We start from the raw sequence: 20,761 nt of genomic DNA on the forward strand, positions 1-20,761 counted from the left end.
GAACTGTACCTAAGTGCCTTTTTCCATTTCTTCCTGTAACATCTCAGGATGTGAATACTACCCGTCTTTCTTCTCTCATTACCTTACACTTAAAAGGGTTCAACTATAGTAGCCACTTATCAGACCTTACTCACAGCGTGCTTGTGCCACCCTGCAGTCTTCTACCGCCAGTTTTGAGTTACGAAACAATCAAACTGATGTCTGTGGTATAGGATGGAAGCAGTAATGATGTGTATGGAGTATGTGATAAGGCAGCAGAATTCCATCTAGGGAATTTTGTAAAAGACAAATCTTAAAGGAAATGCTGCCCAGGAAATATTGTGGTTAGAGACAGTACAAAGTATTCTTTGCATAGGAGAGCAAGAGAAAATATAGCTACTTTTCATACCAATTTAAGAAAAAGAGTAAAATCCATAAATGTTTCATTATAATATACAAGTTCCTAAAGTTACATATTCATTTAGAAATAAATTTTGTAAATGAAATGTGCAATATCTTTAAGGAACTGAGGATAAAGCAAGAATGAATATTTACTAGATTAATGTTAAGGTACATTATTTTTATTTACAGGTTCTTGACATTGCAAACCAGACTCGTGGCTACTGTGGTTGCAAAGAGGTTGACTGTATCAAATCTCATGTTAAGAGGGTAGCAGATGGCAAGTATGAGATTTGTGGCAGAAATGTCTATGTTAGGGTAAGTACTCAAGTACAGGCCTACTGGTAAGTTGGACAGCCATGGTGGAAGAGATAAACAGTACTGAACTTTGGTAACAAATCTTCAATAGTAGTATTTGACCAAAAAAAAACATTTACTATACACTCAGGAAACAAGGGGAATATTCTCTAGTAAAAGTGATGCTAAGTCTGAAATATGTTATGTTATTGTAGTTTTATGTCTAGACAGGGTTGTGAATGCTAGTGAGAGAAAGGTGCAATTGCAAAGAATGTTTTTATATAAATTTCCAGTTCATAAAGTTGATACAAGTTGATGACAAGTGGAGGATTTCAGAAATGCATGCAACAAAGTTGAAAGTGAATACAAAAAAAAATACATATTGAAAGAAATATGTAGGAAGTGAATATTTTAGGTAAGTAGCAATGTTTGTGTCAGCAGAGAAACCTAAGACAGATGAAACTTATCATAATAGATGATCAAGCAAAATTAACAGGAGTGTTGGGAATTCTGTGAATTTTCCTTAACCCTTTCACTGTCGAGATCTTTGATCACAAATTTGCTCTCAGTATCGAAGAAAAAAAAAATCTTATCAAAATCTTAAGAATATTTTTCTGATTGTTTAAAAAAAAAAAGTTTGCGATCAGCACTCACCGAGACATAGAGGCGTGAAGTTGACAAAGTCAACTGCTTACTGCAACATCAGCAACTGCCACTCACTTAGTAATATTAGTTTTACTTTTATTCTATTTTTCTTTTCTCTTCTAATACATATTTTATTTTTTCAAGTAACTTTTGTGGCCTGTATGCAACACAACTGCACAATCATTGTTATTACAGTGGACCCCCGCATAACGATTACCTCCAAATGCGACCAATTATGTAAGTGTATTTATGTAAGTGCGTTTGTACGTGTATGTTTGGGGGTCTGAAAGGAATAATCTACTTCACAATATTCCTTATGGGAATAAATTCGGTCAGTACTGGCACCTGAACATACTTATGGAGTGAAAAAATATCGTTAACCGGGGGTCCACTGTATATTGTTCACAAAACTTGTTTACACAAAACCACTCTGCCTTCCCCACTCACACCATCATCCCCACCATCCATGCTTTCTTCCCCACCATCCAAGCTGCCTTCCCCAAAACCCACACTGTCTTCCCTTTTCACTATCTGTATCTGGTATCCTGGGCATTGCTTTCAGTCACAAACTCCTCAAAACCATGAAAATCATCTTCACTGACACTTCCATCTGTGTTAGAACTATCACTTGGGCAGTCCCAAATTCACTGGGGAGTCGAATATTTCTTACCGCTAGGCATGCTGAACAAGGACTACTGAAATGGCATTCCCACAATGCACCACTGGCTCCCAGATTTTTTTTATACTGCACACTGACCATGAAGACCCATTCTCTCACATGTAGGCCTACCAGCTTTCTCCCGCTAGATTTGAAGCCACTAGAATTTTGGCATAGTACTACAGCACCAACACTGACTCCTAAGCCGTAGTACTATGGCACCAACAGTGAAAGGGTTAATGGATTTTAAACAGGTTATGTATCAGTATAGTAGTCCAACAATTTTATATGGATATCATGCATAACATTTTCAGTGTTGCAGCTAGAGGTGAGTGGAGACAATGGAATTGTCTGAAATCCATGTTGTGTCAATATTATGCCAAGAATCAAGAATATAAAAAATTTAGATGGTGTACTGATTAATATTACTACACCATCACTAGAAAATGAGTAGATGAGAGGATGTGGTAATGTACTGTGTTCATCATTTTAGTATGTCAGCGTCCTCTAAAATCCTAACCACAAGAGGTTATCCCTTGTACTTTATGTTATTCTTGAACTGTGTAGGTGGTGATTTACACATTCTTCAAGGTTTCATGGGGTAAATTCAGCCACAACTCACAACTGCCTCCTAAAGTCACGGGAGAGAGCTGATATCCTTCCTCCATACTATATTTGAGCCCAGAGGCTCTAAATGGAGTTCATGTCCTGGAAGTTTCCTGGCCAGTCATCAAAAGTGGTTACTTATTTCCACAGTCATAAAGCCACTGAACAACAAATTTTAGTGTGACAATTAGAATTGTTTTCCACAAAAAACTCTCACCACAGTGAGCAAAAGATTTGGGCAAATGGTAACAGATCAGTTCTAGGTACGTTAGTATAGTTAACGGTAGTGAAGTTTTTCTGTGCTTTCCCGGATGTGTTCTTAGTGTGGGCAATATCATGAACACTGTCCAGAAGAAGCTGACACCACCAGGTACTCACCAGATGCTCATGCACATTGCTGACTTCTATTTCCTTAATTTGATGGTCTGCCTTTTGTAATCCAGTTACATCTGGAACTGTCATATGACAGCGACTTAGTCTTGCCCATAATTCATCAAAAGCCAAAAGTATCAGACAAACTCAAATTTCAAGATCACATGGTGCAGGGGGGGCAAAGGTCACAAATTCATGCACCATACAAGCCCAGAAGGCACTTAGAATCTAGCCAGTAGCCAGAGGAAATCTGGAGAAGTCCCGCTTTGAGTTACCAGGCCAGTATAAGTTGTCTCACTGATAAATATACCAGGGTAGGGCATTACATATTGAAAACTAAATTATGTCAGGTTCCTTAAACCCATCATACTTTAATGATGAACACTGTAGAACTGTATGAAGCTAATATTAACATTAATAAAAATATAGTGGCTGTAGTGTAGATGTCCAAGAAAGAGTTGAAAAGAGGCAGAGAAAATTTTATAGTGGCAGGTGCTTAGGCATCCAGTATATGTGAGCATGTGAGCATATTAGATTATATATAAGTGATTTTTTTTGGTATGTCCTTAACAACTGGAGGAGCAATGTGATTAATGAAGTAATCCAGGAACACTGGTACTAAATATCCTGCCTCCAGAGTTCTGGAGGTGGAATGTTTGGTGCTTGAACCCTGAAAGTTGTCAGGATGCTGTAATTTGGACATTATGAATAGCAAACATATGCGAAAGTACTTATGGAGAACCTTTTGCTATTTTCACTGTGGTTATCCTGCACATGTGTTATTACCTGTTTTGGAGATTCTTCTGCATCTAAAGTGTGAGGTATGTAAAGAATCACTTTATAATGCCCAACTATAATTATGCTTAATCCACCTAAGTTTAAATAAAATAGACGAGAACATTTATGTGAATACACACACATCTTCGAAGTTATTATAAAAAAATGGTACATACACTATTGTACAAGCACACTATGTGGTGCTTCAATAAGTGCCAGGTTTACATTCCTATGAGGAATATATGGATTAAGTGTTTATTTCATCATTCAGAAGAGTCAACTGAAAGAGCTCGGCCGGCATTGGAGTGTGGACCTGTCTTCTGAAGGTTCCTCAGTTGTTTATTGGTGGTGTAGGCCCTGTTTAAGCTCTGCTTCACATTCTTTCTTTTCTTGTGTGCTTGAGTTGTCATTGTCTTCTCCATCAGGCAGTGTTGTGTGGCCCATTTATGGGGGGTTCGACTGAGATGTCATTCGCCCCCATAGAGAGGGACCCCCCTCCTGTCTCTACACAGTTGACAACTGTTTCACTACCGTTGGACCAAGATATGGCTAGTGCGCCCCCTACTGGGATAAACAAATGGGCCCTTGAGGTTGACGACAGTGCCAGGCCCCTGTCTAGCCCAAAACACCAACCCACCACTTGTCCAGACTATGCTCCTCCTCCTCACATTACTCCAGACGTGGTGGTGGTGGTTCTTGTGCATGCTAAGGATGGCGGTACGCCCTTCACCAACCCACGGGACATCACCAACGCCATCAGTGGATCTCCTTTCAGCAAGGCTTGCATAGATGGGGGTGTCCAACAACTTGGTAGGGGTGCAGCCCTAAGGCTCCGGCTCCATCGTAAGTCTTTTCTGGCTAAAATTTGCCACTAAATGCCATTCGTGTCCTGGGTAGGTGGAATGTTGTCTGCTGGGAGGTCTGCTCCTCAATCCTCGCCACTGGCTGTTGTTACGGCAGAATTGGACCGATTTCTACATCCCTCTCAGATGAGGAGATCCACTCTGAATTGGTTCACAGTGGGGGTGATGACTTAGGTTAGCGGGAGGTTTGGAGCCTCTCAAATCATCCTACCCAATCTCGTATGGTTGATGTATGTTTCTCGGGTGCTCTCCCGAAATTTATGACTTTTGGCAATCTAAGATTTCCTGTTCTTCCTTATACTTTTCCTTTACTCATGTGTCGGAAATGTTTCCTTTTTGGGCATGGAGAGTTGTCTTGCCGTGGTAAGGTAAAATGTGCGAACTGCAGAGGGTTTCACCCAGTAGTTAAAGACGGCATTACCTGTACCCACCCAGCTTCGTGCTACTTCTGTAAAGGGAACCACAAGGTTACCTCCCAATCTTGCCCGGCATATCGCCAGGCTCTTGATTTGGCAAACTCAGCCAGGGTCCAGTCTTGTTCGCTTGATGAATGTAACTCCTGCTTGTGGTCCGTAAAGCCATTCACAGTCCATCAGCCCCTTCCTCCTTCACCTCCAGTGCCCCCCACTAAGGGAGTCTCCCCAACACCAACACGGCCAGGACATCTGTACTCCGCAGCTGTGAGGGCTAATATCCCTGTTACAAATCTGTTTGGGGCTCTTGCAGACCTCTCTTTCCCTTTAGAGGATTCCCCACCCCCTGGGCAACATCAACTCAGGGTGTCCTCGAACCCGGCTTCCATTGCGGAAATTATTGCACATACCTCCCCCTTGTCCACAATGCACGTCCTCCCGTCGAGGTGGTACAGTTCCCAAATCGACTCGTTGCTCAGAGCCCCACCCAGTTCAGATGGACATCATACCCGACCCGGAGCCTCCCATCTCGCAGCCGACTCCCCCCCCCCCTCAATTCTCCTCAACCCCAGCCTTGGCCTGTCTCCACTCCAGGACCCTTCATGTCTGAAGGTCCTGCTTTCTCACTCTCGCCTGCCTGGGCTTTATTCCTTCATCCTATCCTCCTCCTGCTGGAGGTGCTACATTCTTACCTCCAGGGCACCTCTTTTGTGACTGAATGTCTCTCGGTTCTCCCTCACCTTATTGGGCTGCTTAGTTCACATACGTGAACCTTTCTCACCCCTCTATTTTTCTTCTTTGGAACGCATGTTCTGTACTGGGGAAGCTTCCAGACCTTCAGAGGTATCTGGATGAGGTACAGCCACTGGTGATGGGTCTCTCAGACATGGTTACGCCCTCAACATTCTCTTCGGATGCCTGGTTTCACTGTTTACTGTAGGGATCGCCTTGCAGGCAGCGGAGGTGGCCTAGCTCTTCTTGTACGCAACCAGCTCCAGAGTATGACCCTTTCTCTCCAAGCCCATGAGAGTGGAGTGTTGGAAACTCTGACTGTGAGAGTTGCCTTGGGCACTCAGTGGTGCAACATACTCCTGATCTATAATCCGGGCAGGTCGGTTACACACAGTGAATTTACCTATTACTTTGGAAAACTCCATGGTTCTACGCTTGTGATAGAAGACTTTAATGCAAGGCACCAGTTCTGGGAGCCATCCATTTCTTTGGGATTGGTAAATCCCACAGGTAGGGCCCTGTTCCAAACCCTCCTTGCATCTCACCTTTCGTTGCTCACACCACCAGGTTTGGAGACTAGAGTGGATCCTTATACCAGGCGAGTTTCTACCCTAGACCTCATTCTTGGGTGTGGATATTTTACTACAGCTGCTGTTACTGTAGGCCCCTCCATGGGGAGTGACCATCTTCCAGTCCTTACTTCTACAAATGAAGCCTTAGCAGTGCCAGTGACGGCAGTTCGTTCACGGTGGAAAATCACTCAGGCTGGTTGGACAAACTATAATCAGGCCCTTGCTGATTACAGCCTGCCTCAGGACTTCTTGCTGGATGAGGCTGTCGCGTCTGCAAGGGGCCATGCACGAGGCGGGCTCGCATTCATTTTGTGTCTCCGGGAGCTTCTCCCGTTCATGCCCCCGGGTTCCATGGTGGAATGATGGGTGCCTCTAAGCAGTGAAGACACGTCGGACAGCGTGGGCACGGTGGCAGTGCCAACCCTCTCGGACTCAGCAGTTGGCTTACCGAAGGGCAGACGCTCTTTGTCGGTGAACCCTCCTCCAAGCGAAACGTGCATTCTTTTCGCACCTCTGCCAGTCAGGCATGGGGTTTCTTCCACTCCATGTTGGGATCAAGTTCTGTAAGTACTTTTCCCCTGCTGGGGGAAGGAGTGACCCCACTCTTACCCCAGGACAAGGCAGAGACACTTGCAAATTTCTTCGGTCCTATGTTTTCTCCTCCTCCTCCTCTACCCTCTAAGGTGATCAAATCGTGCCCTTTGCCACCTGCCATACTTGAGGTTCACTGCCAGGTACTGGCATCTCCCTTTAGCTCCCATGAACTGCAGCGGACACTTTCCCAACTTTCTTCCCGCTCTTCTCCAGGGGAGGACAACTTACCCTATTCATTTATACTACATCTACCTCCCTCCTGTACAGAAGCTATGCTGGAGGTTTTCAATACCAGCTGGTATACAGGTGTCGTCCCTGATATGTGGAAACACACTCTTCTGATTCCGATTCTAAAGCCGGGCAAGGATGATACCCAACCGAGCTCTTACCGGCCCATTGCTCTACTGCCCTGCTTGGGTAAGGTGCTGGAACGACTGGTGGCTACTCGTCTCTCTTGGTGGATTGAGGAACATGGCCTCCTGCCTGATAACCAGAGTGGCTTCCGAGAAGGTTGATCCACTCTCGACCCTTTGCTTCAATTTACACAGCTTGTGCACAATTCATTTGAATGCCGGGAGTTCCTTTTGGCTGCATTTTTGGACCTATGCAGAGCATTTGACTCTGCATCACACACAGCAATTGTTTTCAAGCTGACCCGCATGGGGCTGACAGGAGCTCCCCTCTGTTGGATGCGCAACATTTTGCAAGGGAGGACCTTTCGTGTAGCAGTGGGTGGCGCTTTGTCCTCACCCTGTCCTGTATACCGGGGAGTGCCCCAGGGATCTGTTCTTAGCTCACTCCTTTTCTCTGTCTTATTGTCGGATCTCCCTTCCATCCAGGGAGTGCATACCCTGGTATATGTGGATGATGTGGCCCTTATGTGCAGTGCCCCAGCTTTACTGACAGCACAGGAAACACTTCAGGGTGCCATGCAATGCATATCATGGGCCACCACCTGGGGTTTGGAGGTTAGTGACACTAAGTCCAAGCTCTTATGCTTTACTAGACACCGACTCCCCACTCTTCCATCAGTCTCATTGAACCAGCTGCCAATCCCTTTGGTATCTTCTCATCGTTGGTTGGGAGTCACCTTAGATGCACCATTCTCGACATGGAAGAAACACATAGCGGCCCTCCACCTCTCGTGCGCACGTCGCATTGCATTTATGCGCCGGATCTCTGGCACCAAGTGGAGGGAGGATCGAGACCTCCTCTATAAGTTCTATATAGCTATGGTTCGCAGCAAGCTCACTTATGCGAGTGAGGTGTATGGCTCGGCTTCTTCCTCTTCTCTTCATCGCTTAGACATTCTCCAGAATTCAACCATCCATAATATGCTGGGGGCATTCCCCTCCACCCCTATCGCAGCCTTGGAGGCAGAGTCGGGGATAGTCCCCCTCTCATCGGTGAGGACAGCGAAGAACTGTTTACGACTCCATCATATGGCCTCTCTGCCTTGTACTCACCCCTGTCACCTCTCTTCACAGATGTGGGAGACAGCCTCTGTCCCCCCATGTTTGGCTCGGCCTTCCTTTGTAGCCAGGGCCCAGCGTTCCCTGCCCTGCCTTACTCTTCCTGCACTTGTGATGACTCCCTCCCCTCTCCACTCTCTGGCACCCCCGTGGCTGGACCTGACACGATACATTCACCTGGATTGGCACTATAGGAACAGGGAACCCCCTCAGTTAGTTGCATTTCTATTTGAAGAGTTTTGCTCTGTTACGTATGGCTCTTCATTCTCCATCTACACAGATGGCTCGGCACAGTCTTCCCCCGCTTCTACATCTGTGGCCTTCTTCGCTAATCTCTCCCTGTGTCAAACATGGTGGTTGGACCCTGCTCATTCTGTTCTGGCAGGGGAGCTCTTCGCCATTCACCAGGCTCTGGCTTTTGTCCTAGATCACATTCCCCCACAACCATTGGTCCTCTTTGATTCCCAATCTTCCCTGGCACTTTTGTGCTCTGCCCGTCCACGATCACTGCTCGTCCTCATTCGTCAGACACAATCTCTCCTCCTGTGCTTCTTGCGGAGCCCAGGTTGGAGCATCTCCCTTCAGTGGGTTCCCACCCATGATGGAATCTGGGGCAATGAAGTGGCAGATCGGGCGGCCTCCCTCGCGCACACACTTCCTACTGTTACCCCTCTTGCCCTGGGCCACAGTGATTTCACAAGGGCTGTTTGGAAGGAAATCCGTCATCAGTGGCAAGAGGGCCTTGCGCACTCTCTCTCTTCTTCAGCGTTGGGCTCTGTCCAAACTTTTAATGGCCCCTGCCCTTGGGCTCGCCATCCCAACCGCTCAGTGGACGTTGCACTGACTCGCCTTCGAGTCGGGCACTCGCGACTGGTGGCTCATCTATATCGCCTTCGGATGACAGACTCTCCATACTGCCCGTGGTGTCCCTCACAGCCTGAGATGGAACACTTCCTGCTGTGGTGCCCATGTTATCACTCTGCATGGACTACTCTCCGTGTGGCCTTGCGCACACTTGGGGTGCACACTTTCACTCTACCTGTCCTCCTCAACGGGGAGGGGTTTCGCCCTTTGGACTGTCAGGAGATATTGGCTTGTACCTGCTCCTTCCTGCTGGCTTCAGGGCATATCAGAGACATATGATACATAGTTATTAGTCAAGACATTCTTCCACTTTGGTCGATATTCCCTCTCCTAGCACTGGACGGCCGGGCTCAATACGGCGTATGCTGTCAGTGGCCCTGAAACCCAACAGAAGAAGAAGAGGCAACTGAAGAAAGAGCCAATAATCTCCAATTTTATTGGAGATTATGGATTCAAATTACCTCAATGTTCAATAAAAAATTTATGAAGCAGATTTGAAACCATGAAGCTCTTTTCTGCAGGAGCTGGTGAGCCTACTGCAGTGCTCCACACACCTTGTACAATGAATTAGCTAGTAGGCTAAGAACAGCATAGTATTTATAAACAAGCTACCACTTGTAGGGTAAAACCAGTTAACTAGTTATTTTGGTAAAGTATAATTCCAGGAGTATAAATCAGTTAATGAACAAAATCACATTAAATTAATTGGAGAAGCTCCATTTCATAAATGATATTTATCATAGGAAATTAAAACCAATCAATTACTATATGCATTTATTAAGCATAAACATTAAGAGGCATAATTTATAGGGCAGCAGTGTAGCTACCATATTGCAGTGACAGTAAGCTGTCTGCAATGCTCCTGTACCATGTCAGCACTAGGATAGGGTATGCAGAGTAACTACCATAAATAAATGCATCCCTTGGCATTCTGGTCACTGTTTAAGCAAGCAAATTAAAATCCAGCTAATGGAATATAGTTGTGATGATCTGCACAAAGTTCATTTAAATTGACAATCTTGCTGAACATTGATTAAAATGACAGCAGTGAATAGTGCTGTACATGACAAATTCAAAATACAGTGGACCCTTGATTAACGCTATTAATCCGTTCCCGAGAGCTCATCGTTAGTCAAAATTATCGTTAGTCAAGTTAATTTTCCCCATAAGAAATAATGGAAATCAAGTTAATCCGTGCAGGACACCCCAAAGTATGAAAAAAAAAAAATTGTTTTTACCACATGAAATATTAATTTTAATACACACAAACTGAAGAAGACATGCACAGCTTCATGGCACTTACCTTTATTGAAGATCTGGTGATGATTGATGGGATGGGAGGAGGGGAGTGTGTTGATGGCCTTAGTGTTTAGAAGGGGAATCCCCTTCCATTAGGACTTGTGATAATATGAAATGTTCCAATTGTATGTTTGGATGGGACCGTGGTGGCTGGCTGGCTTGTAAACAATGGCACCCACAGGACAAGTGAGGCATGCTCAGGCCAAAGTGGATGCGTCTCGAATGGAACGAATAGCGTTGGTCGGGTTTTTTAGCGCTAGTCGAGGGAAAATTTTTGCGTTAAAATGTATTGCTAGTCGGATTTAACGTTAGACGATGCCAACGTTGGACGAGGGTCCACTGTACTAACTGTATATAATATATACACATACAGACTGCTTTGATGCATAAAATACATTTCCCCAGGTAGGTAGACATACTGCACTGCAGTGTTCCATCCTTTCCAGTAAGGAGTAATGATGGCTTGTGTTATGTTGGCCAAACAGTGGAACCTCTACTTGTGAGCACATCCATGTGTGAGTTTTTCCAAATACGAGCAGTCGATGGATTGATTTTTTCCTTCCATATGCGAGCAAAATTTCCATAAGCAAGCAGACCTCAAGGCAGGTTCCTCAACACTGGTGAGGGGTTCTTGCTCTTGACCTAGGTAATTTTATCTCATTTGTTTGTTGGGCTATCTTATTGAAACTTGGGCAATGTATGATGGAAAGACGTTTCTTAACTTACACCAAAAATGAAAGAAATCGGAGCATAAATAATGGAGTTCACTTCTCAGCAATTAGCCACCCCAGCAGTATTTTCGTATGGCTTTTATGGATGTATTCTCGTTTTCTTGGTCTCATTTGATAGATTGGAAGATATATTACAGAAATAGATATGATTTTGATTGCTTTCACGATGAAAAGTACCTTGAAATTGAGCTCAACGTAGGAAAAATGCTCCATTGCTTGGCTATATTCAAGAGTAAACAAATGACATCACTGTCAATTCCAATATGCAGCAGTGAATGGTTTGACATTATTTATACAATTATTGCAATATGGCATAACAGTAAATCTTAAATTTTTTGTATGAATAAAAATTTTAAATTATTTGCATTGTAATAATAATAATAATAATAATAATAATAATAATAATAATAATAATAATAATAAAACATATAATAATATTAGTATAATATAATACAATAATAATATGTATAATAATACATATATAATAATAATGTACTACATAATATTAACAATTATAATAACAGACGACTTCAAAAGGCCATCACTAGATGGCAGTGTTTACCACAAGAAAGAGGGAGTGGTTTGGCCGCCTCCACCTGTTACATAATGACATTTTATTCATTCTAGACTATATATCAGGTTTCTATGTTATTAATATTGTTTATTATTTCATATTAGATGAACTGTGATAGATAAATAAGCCATAAAGTTGATGATAGCAAAATATTCAAGGAGTATTTTGTCCTATCTCCAGACAAACTCTCATCGGCTGCTGCCGCCTCCACATGTATAATGACATTTTATTCATTCTGGGGTATATATCAGGTTTCTATGTTATTTATATTGTTTGTTATGTCATATTAAACGAACTGTGATAGATAAATAAGCCATATAGATGATATTAGTGAAATTATTCAAGAAGTATTTTCTCCAGACAAACTCTCATCCACCGCCGACACCGCCCATACCACTACTTGAATTACATATTTTATTCATTTTAGAGTATATATCAGGTTTCTATGTTATTTATATTGTTTATATTATTTCATATTAGATGAACTGTGATAGATAAATAAGCCACAGAGTTGATATTAGCGAAATTATTGAAGTATAGAATTCCACTGGAATGGATTAATTGCATTTCAATTAATTTAAACGAGGAAAATTGACTCTCCAATCAAGCAAATCCAGTTGCGAGCAAGGTCACGGAATGGGTTAAACTCGCAAGTAGAGGTTCCACTATATACCGACTGCATTGTATCCACTCCAGCATATGCCAAGGCAGAATCCAGCCAACCAGATTATCTTACTTTCTGGAAGAGACTTCCACACAGGATTGTACATTCTTTATTAAAGCAATTCAAAGTATCAATCACCAACAAAAAGGAAAAACTGAATGATCATGAAAATAAAAAACAAGGGCCATGGTAAAAATGAAAAATAACTTTACACGCTTTGTTATAGCATAATATACAATGCCTCAGGCATAAGGCAATTAATGGATAATATGGTATCACCGAGAAATTTCTTGGGTAGAGACCAAAAACTCTGAAATACAGTGGTACCTTGACTTATGAGTACCCCAACTTACGAGTTTTCCGAGTTACAAGCCATCGCTCAGTCGATTTTTTGCTTCGAGCTGCAAGCAAGCTTCAGATATGCTGCCACTAGTGGCGCAGCAAATGCCACAACATCTGCCCAGCATCCCGCGTCTCACTCATTTAGTGCACGTGGTTACCTCGCCATGGAAGCATCTCTCATGTTGTGCTTGCGTTTTGTGCAGTTTTGCCAAATTTCTTTTTCCTAACCATGGGTCCGAATAAAGTAAGTGCAAAGGACAGTGCTGATAAGAAGAGGATGATGTCTATCGAATTAAAGCATGAAATCATAGAAAAACACAAGCGAGGTGTGCGTGTAGTCAACTTGGCAAGGCAGTCTGAGCTTATTACTTCTACGGTATGTACTATACTAAAGCAGGAGGAGTTGATAAAGGCTATAACACCAGCCAAGGGTGTTAAAATAATTTCTAAGCTGCGGACCTCTGTCCATGAAAAGATGGAGAAGCTGCTGCTGATGATGTGGTTGATGGAGATGCAGCTCACAGGAGATACCATGATGGAGGGTATCCTGTGAAAATGCACGAGGTATTTACACTGATTTGCTGCAGCAGACCCCAGGCAATTCAACAGACGAGGCGTCGGAAGAGTCATTTAAAGCCAGTCAGAGATGGTTTGACAATTTCAAAAGGAGGACCGGCATTCACTGTCATCAGGCATGGTGAGGCAGCGAGCTCAGATGTGAAGGCAGCAGAGGATTACCTCCAAACTTCTGCAGAAGTGATAGCTGAAGGATACATCCTTCAGCAAGTCTTCAACCTTGACGAGACAGGGTTCTTCTGGAAGATGATGCTAAGGAAGACTTACGTAAATGCAGAGAAGGTGCTAGGCCACAAACCCACGAAGGATAGGTTAACCCTCACACTGTGCGCCAATGTGAGTGGCAACTGCAAGATCAAGCTGCTGCTCATATATCATTCAGAAAACCACAGAGCCTTTAAGCCGCATAAAATTCTAAAAGAAAAACTGCAGGTTATGTGTAGGACTTTGACCTGTGTGTGTAAGAAACTGTGGCCTGAGGTTGTGTCCGAAAGGGACTTCGAAGGATTCAAACCCAAAGTGGCGGTGGTGGAGGAAATTGTGTTCCTCAAAGTCCATGGGCATGGTGGCGGATGAAGGTGGTGTGAACGAGCTCATTGAGGAGCACTCTGAGGAATTGATGACGGAGGAGTTTAACCCTTAAACTGTCCAAATGTATATATACGTTCACTACCCCAGTGCCCCGAATATTTTGAAAAATAAAAGTCATTTTTTAAATGAAAATAAAGAGCACATTTTTCTAAGCATTACAGGATTAACCCCTTCAGGGTCCAAGGCCAAAATCTGAAGTGGTGCTCCAGTGTCCAAGAAATTTTGAAAAAAAAAAATTATTTTTTCTTACAGAATTAAAGGGTATATTTTTGTGAAGGTAATAAGACAAAAAAAAAGTTTTTTCTGATCAGTACTTGCCGAGATACAGCGGTGGGAAGTTGACCCAAAATGACCGGGTGGCGGCAACATCAGTAACTTCCGCAAAATCCCATTTTTTTATTTTATGTTTTTTATACTTTTTTCTTTTTTCTATTTTTTTCTTTTTCTAATAACATTTGTGGCCTGTGAGACCAGTATAATGTATATTGTATAAGTGTACACTCATTGTATTCAACACAATAACTGCACTAATTTGTTTATCATTATATTGCTTACAAAACTTGTTTACAAGTTTTTTGTAAACAAAATGATGAAAATATTAGTGCGGTTATTGTGTTGAATACAACGGTACCATATAGTACAATGGTGCCATAGGGTGCAATATGGTACAATGGCACCATATGATACAATGGTACCATATGGTACAATGGCACATGATACAATGGTACCATATAGTACAATGGTGCCATAGGGTGCAATGGTACCATAGGGTGCAATGGTACCATGTGGTACAATGGCATCATATGATACAATGGTACCATATGGTACAATATGGCACATGATACAATGGTACCATATGATACAATGGTACCATATGGTAGGATGGCACCATTTGGTACAATGGTACCATATGATACAATGGTTATGGTACCATATGGTGCAATGGTACCTTATGGTACCACATGGTGTAATGGTACCATGGTGCCATATGATGCAATGGTACCATATGGTACATTGTACCATACAGTACAATGATACCATATGGATCATTGTACCATATGGTACTGTTGTATTCCACACAAACACACTAATATTTTCATTATTATTTTGTTTACAATAGTTGTTTACAACAAAAATATGCAAAAATGTTGTATATTAGTAATGTTCTATTATATATTTACAAGTGTACAGGAACTTTACGTGTTCCTTGAGGTGGATGACAAAGCACTTTGTCTCGGAAACTGCGGAGTCAGTAGCTAGCAGCTTGCGTCGCCGCTCACTCAGTCTTGGCTGGTGTCTCATGCCACCAACACCTATTGACCATATGTTACAGGGTACCATATGGTACATTGTACTATATGGTAAAGGGTACCATGCAGTACAGGACACCATATGGTACAGATACAGGGATAACTATGAAAATAAGTCACCCTGACTTTTTTGCGTTATCCTAGGATTTTATACATATGCTGCTATGTATGATAATCTATGTAATTGTATTTCTGTACACCTGAATAAACTTACTCAAGTGCATGTGGCATCATAAGTAAGTTTATTTAGTTATACACAAATAAAGTTACATAGAATATCATACTTAGCAGCAAATTCCTTCTATCTTGCTCCAACTGAGCCCACGGAAGTCACCGAGATTATAAAGTCACTTAAAAATAACTCGGAATCTGTCTCATGTCCCACCATTATTGTACAAGAGTGGGGCCCATGTCCTCTCGCATACTATCTCATTGCTTTTTAACAAGTCACTAGAAGCTAGCACCTTCCCGAAACTACTCAAGATGGCAAGGGTTACACCAATACATAAAGGTGGTGACCCTACAGATTTAAACAACTATAGGTCAATATCAAACTTACCATTGCTATCCAAAATCTTTGAGAAACTCGTGCACAGGAGACTATATTCATTTATAATGTCACAAAACACACTCAACCCCTGCCAATTTGGATTCAGGAAAAAGCACTAACGATGCAATTATAAAAATGCTAGGTCTGCTTTACACAGCATTGGAAAATAAGGAATATCCACTAGGAATTTTTATTGACCTAAGAAAAGCTTTTGACACAGTAGACCACAGCATCCTACTCCACAAACTTGACCATTATGGTACAAGAGGCCATGCACTTGCATATTTCAAATCTTACCTTACTAATAGGTATCAGTATGTCACCATTAAAGACACAGCATCAACAACACAGCCATTTGATACTGGAGTTCCGCAGGGAAGTGTCCTTGGTCCCCTCCTCTTCCTCATATACATCAATGATCTTCCAAACGTATCTCGACGCCTGAATTCCATTCTCTTTGCTGACGACACGACTTATGTCATCTCTCACCCTAATCTTGCAACCCTCAATACCATTGTTAATGAGGAGCTGATCAAAATATCGACTTGGATGACAGCCAATAAACTTACGCTTAACGTTGACAAAACCTACTACATTATGTTTGGTAGCAGAGCAGGAGATGCGCAAATTAACATTAAGATCGACAACACTCTAATTACCAGGCATAATGAGGGCAAATTCCTAGGCCTATACCTCGACAACAACCTGAACTTCAGCACCCATATCCAACACATAACCAAAAAAGTATCCAAAACGGTTGGGATCCTCTCCAAGATACGATACTACGTGCCACAAACTGCCCTTCTCACACTATACCATTCACTTATATATCCATACCTCACCTATGCTATCTGTGCTTGGGGTTCAACTGCAGCAACACACCTAAAGCCAATAACCCAACAAAAAGCCGCAGTAAGAATAATCACCAAATCCCATCCCTCGCAACACACCCCCCCCCACTCTTCATAGATCTAAACTTACTCCCTGTTCAGTACATCCACACTTACTACTGTGCAATTTACATCTACAGGACCTTAAATTCCATTATTAACCTTGACCTAAAACGCTTTCTTGATAGTTGTGACAGAACCCACAGGCACAACACCAGACACAAACAGCTCTATGACATTCCCCGTGTCCGACTAAACCTTTACAAAAATTCAATGTACGTCAAAGGCCCTAAAATCTGGAACACCCTACCTGAAAATTCCAAAACTGCAGACACATTCATCACCTTCAAAACTACCATCAGAAAACATCTTATGTCCCTGATACACCCTGTCAACTAATAATACGAATACCACCTGGTGGTTCACACTTACACTCACTCACCCATTTGACCATAAACAGAAATATCAATCTCAATCTCAAAATAATAAATCTTAACTAGTCATAAGTTGGCCTGTGATACTCCAATACTGAAACTACGTATAGTGCCGAAACAAAAGCATTCACATTGCTAAACTCACAACTAGTATTTAGTCACTTAGCCATAATACCAACTTATCTCATAATTTTGTAACATTTTAAACCTAAGATTTAATATAAGTCTGCCTGAAATGCCTAGCCATGCTAGGCATTCTAGTGGTACACTCTGTAATTATTATTTTACTACATGTAAACCACACAATAACCAAATTCTGTAAACTCAGCATTGTAATACTTATAGAGAATAAAGTTTGAATTTGAATATGTTTGGAGAACCTAGGATAACCCAAAAAAGTCAGACAGATTTATTTCCATTAGGGTCCCTGTACCCTGTACCATATGGTACAATGTACTATATGGTACAATGTACTATATGGTACATTGTACCATATGATACCATTGTATGACATGGCACCATTGTACCATATGGTGCCTTTGTACCATATGGCACAATGGTACCATATGGTTCAAAACCATAGAATTCATCTTCAGCTCCACTTCCATCAGTCTTAGAACTGTAAGTTGTGAAGAGGAGAGTCAAAATTCGCCCGGAGAGTGAGTGGGGAGTGAGAGCTTCCTTGCCGCCAGGCACTATGAACAAAACTACTTTGCTGGCGTTCCCACAACGCCATGCAGGCGTCCAGATTTTTTCTATGGTGTGCACACTGACCACCCAGACCCATTCTCTTAGATGTAGGCCTACCAGCCTTCTCGTGCTAAATTTGACGGCGCTAGAATTTTGGCATAGATCTACGGTTTGGACCCTGAATGTAAAGCCGTAGATCTACGGGACGGACCCTGAAAGGGTTAAAAAAAAATTTGGGTCAGTACTTACTGAGATATGAGGCTGCAAAGTTGGCACTTAATGCTCACCTGACGGCAACATTGAGTCCGCCGCTTGCAGAAGTGTTGGTGATATGCCATTTTCTCATTATTATATTATATAATTTTTATGTTCTGGTAATTACAAGTTATTGCAGTTCTTGTCATTTCATAACCAATCTTTGTTCTGACACTAATATTAGTTACTGAAATTGTACTCAAATTGTCACAAACACATTGACAGGTGGACATTTACACCTGCCTTGGTCATTTACTATTGTCTAGAAATATATACAAAGTATTTATAGGTCCCAGCAATATTTTGGATACACGGAGGAGTATAGAAAAAGAAGGGAGGAGGAGGAGGAGGAGGAGGAGGAGGGAGGAGGAGGAGGGAGGAGGAGGAGGGAGGATGAAGACGTTCCCTTCAAGCAATGTGCAAGGCAAGTGTTCAGTGACAAGCATCCGGGAGGGCAGTGATGAGATGAGATATGAGATGACACTTGATGGGCACCAGCGAGGTTGATAAATTAGACACATGTGCAACTCTTGGGTATCTTTATTGAGGAAACGTTTTGCCACACAGTGGCTTCATCAGTCCATACATAGGAGAAACTTGAAGAACAGGAGGAGAATGAGGTAATCAGTCCCTCAACCTTGAGTCGATGTGTTCAGTCCATCAATCTTGAGTAGAATACGGCAGATGAGCGGAGAAGCAGCTTATAAACCGTATGGCAGGAGAGGTGTAGCAGTCATAGGTAGTGTCACATTTGTTCAATGTGGAAGGTTGTGCCCAAGAATTAGGCAAGCGAAGAATTCCTAAGTATTAAGACCCCAAGAAGTTGCAGTGTCTGACAGGTTTGTAGATGAATGGTTCAGAGAACCGACATGTTGATAAATTAGACACATGTGCAACTCTTGGGTATCTTTATTGAGGAAACGTTTCGCCACACAGTGGCTTCATCAGTCCATACAAAGGAGAATCTTGAAGAATAGGAGGAGAATGAGGTAATCAGTCTACAAACCTGTCAGACACTGCAACTTCTTGGGATCTTAATACTTAGGAATTCTTCGCTTGCCTAATTCTTGGGCACAACCTACTTCCACATTGAACAAATGTGACACTACCTATGACTGCTACACCTCTCCTGCCATACGGTTTATAAGCTGCTTCTCCGCTCATCTGCCGTATTCTACTCAAGATTGATGGACTGAACACATCGACTCAAGGTTGAGGGACTGATTACCTCATTCTCCTCCTGTTCTTCAAGTTTCTCCTATGTATGGACTGATGAAGCCACTGTGTGGCGAAACGTTTCCTCAATAAAGATACCCAAGAGTTGCACATGTGTCTAATTTATCAACATGTCGGTTCTCTGAACCATTCATCTACAAACCAGCGAGGTTGCAGAGATGAGACTGTGCAGAGATAAGACAAGATAAGCTATGACATCTGATGGGCATGAGCGAGGGTGCAGAGATAAGGGATGACATTTGATGAGCTCATATCCCTGATTATCTGTCTCTCTGTCTTATCTCTCTGTCTGCTTGTCTCTTTCCATCTCTCTGCTTGTCTCTCTCTCTGTCTCAGAGAGAGCCACTGTGAAGCAACAGGTATTCTTATGCATTACATCTACAAGCAAAGTATAGCACTTCGGATTTTTTAGGTTATCCTAGATAATTTACACTATTTTTTTTATTATTATCACACTGGCCGATTCCCACCAAGGCAGGGTGGCACAAAAAAGAAAAACTTTCACCATCATTCACTCCATCACTGTCTTGCCAGAAGGGTGCTTTACACTACAGTTTTTGAACTGCAACATTAACACCCCTCCTTCAGAGTGCAGGCACGGTACTTCCCATCTCCAGGACTCAAGTCCGGCCTGCTGGTTTCCCTGAACCCCTTCATAAATGTTACTTTGCTCACACTCCAACAGCACGTCAAGTATTAAAAACCATTTGTCTCCATTCACTCCTATCAAACATGCTCACGCATGCCTGCTGGAAGTCCAAGCCCCTCGCACACAAAACCTCCTTTACCCCTTCCCTCCAACCTTTCCTAGGCCGACCCCTACTCCGCCTTCCTTCCACTACAGACTGATACACTCTTAAAGTCATTCTGTTTCGCTCCATTCTCTCCACATGTCCGAACCACCTCAACAACCCTTCCTCAGCCCTCTGGACAACAGTTTGGGTAATCCCGCACCTCCTCCTAACTTCCAAACTACGAATTCTCTGCATTATATTCACACCACACATTGCCCTCAGACATGACATCTCCACTGCCTCCAGCCTTCTCCTCACTGCAACATTCATCACCCATGCTTCACACCCATATAAGAGCGTTGGTAAAACTATACTCTCATACATTCCCCTCTTTGCCTCCAAGGACAAAGTTCTTTGTCTCCACAGACTCCTAAGTGCACCACTCACCCTTTTCCCCTCATCAATTCTATGATTCACCTCATCTTTCTTAGACCCATCCGCTGACACGTCCACTCCCAAATATCTGAATACATTCACCTCCTCCATACCCTCTCCCTCCAATCTTATATCCAATCTTTCATCACCTAATCTTTTTGTTATTCTCATAACCTTACTCTTTCCTGTATTCACTTTTAATTTTCT

General features: G+C 42.6%; 1 protein-coding gene across 1 annotated transcript in view; it reads left to right on the forward strand.

Moving 5' to 3' along the window:
• The first annotated feature begins 574 nt into the window (after nt 1-574).
• LOC138852891 (uncharacterized) overlaps nt 575-20,761 on the forward strand; it is an 85,399-nt gene continuing 65,212 nt past the window's right edge. Inside the window, exon 1 of the mRNA XM_070086418.1 lies at nt 575-696. The gene's annotated coding sequence lies outside the window, so the exon portion shown is untranslated. The remainder of the gene's footprint in view (nt 697-20,761) is intronic.

This window comes from Cherax quadricarinatus, chromosome 18 (assembly GCF_038502225.1).
Source record: "Cherax quadricarinatus isolate ZL_2023a chromosome 18, ASM3850222v1, whole genome shotgun sequence".
In the NCBI taxonomy this organism is placed as follows: domain Eukaryota; kingdom Metazoa; phylum Arthropoda; class Malacostraca; order Decapoda; family Parastacidae; genus Cherax; species Cherax quadricarinatus.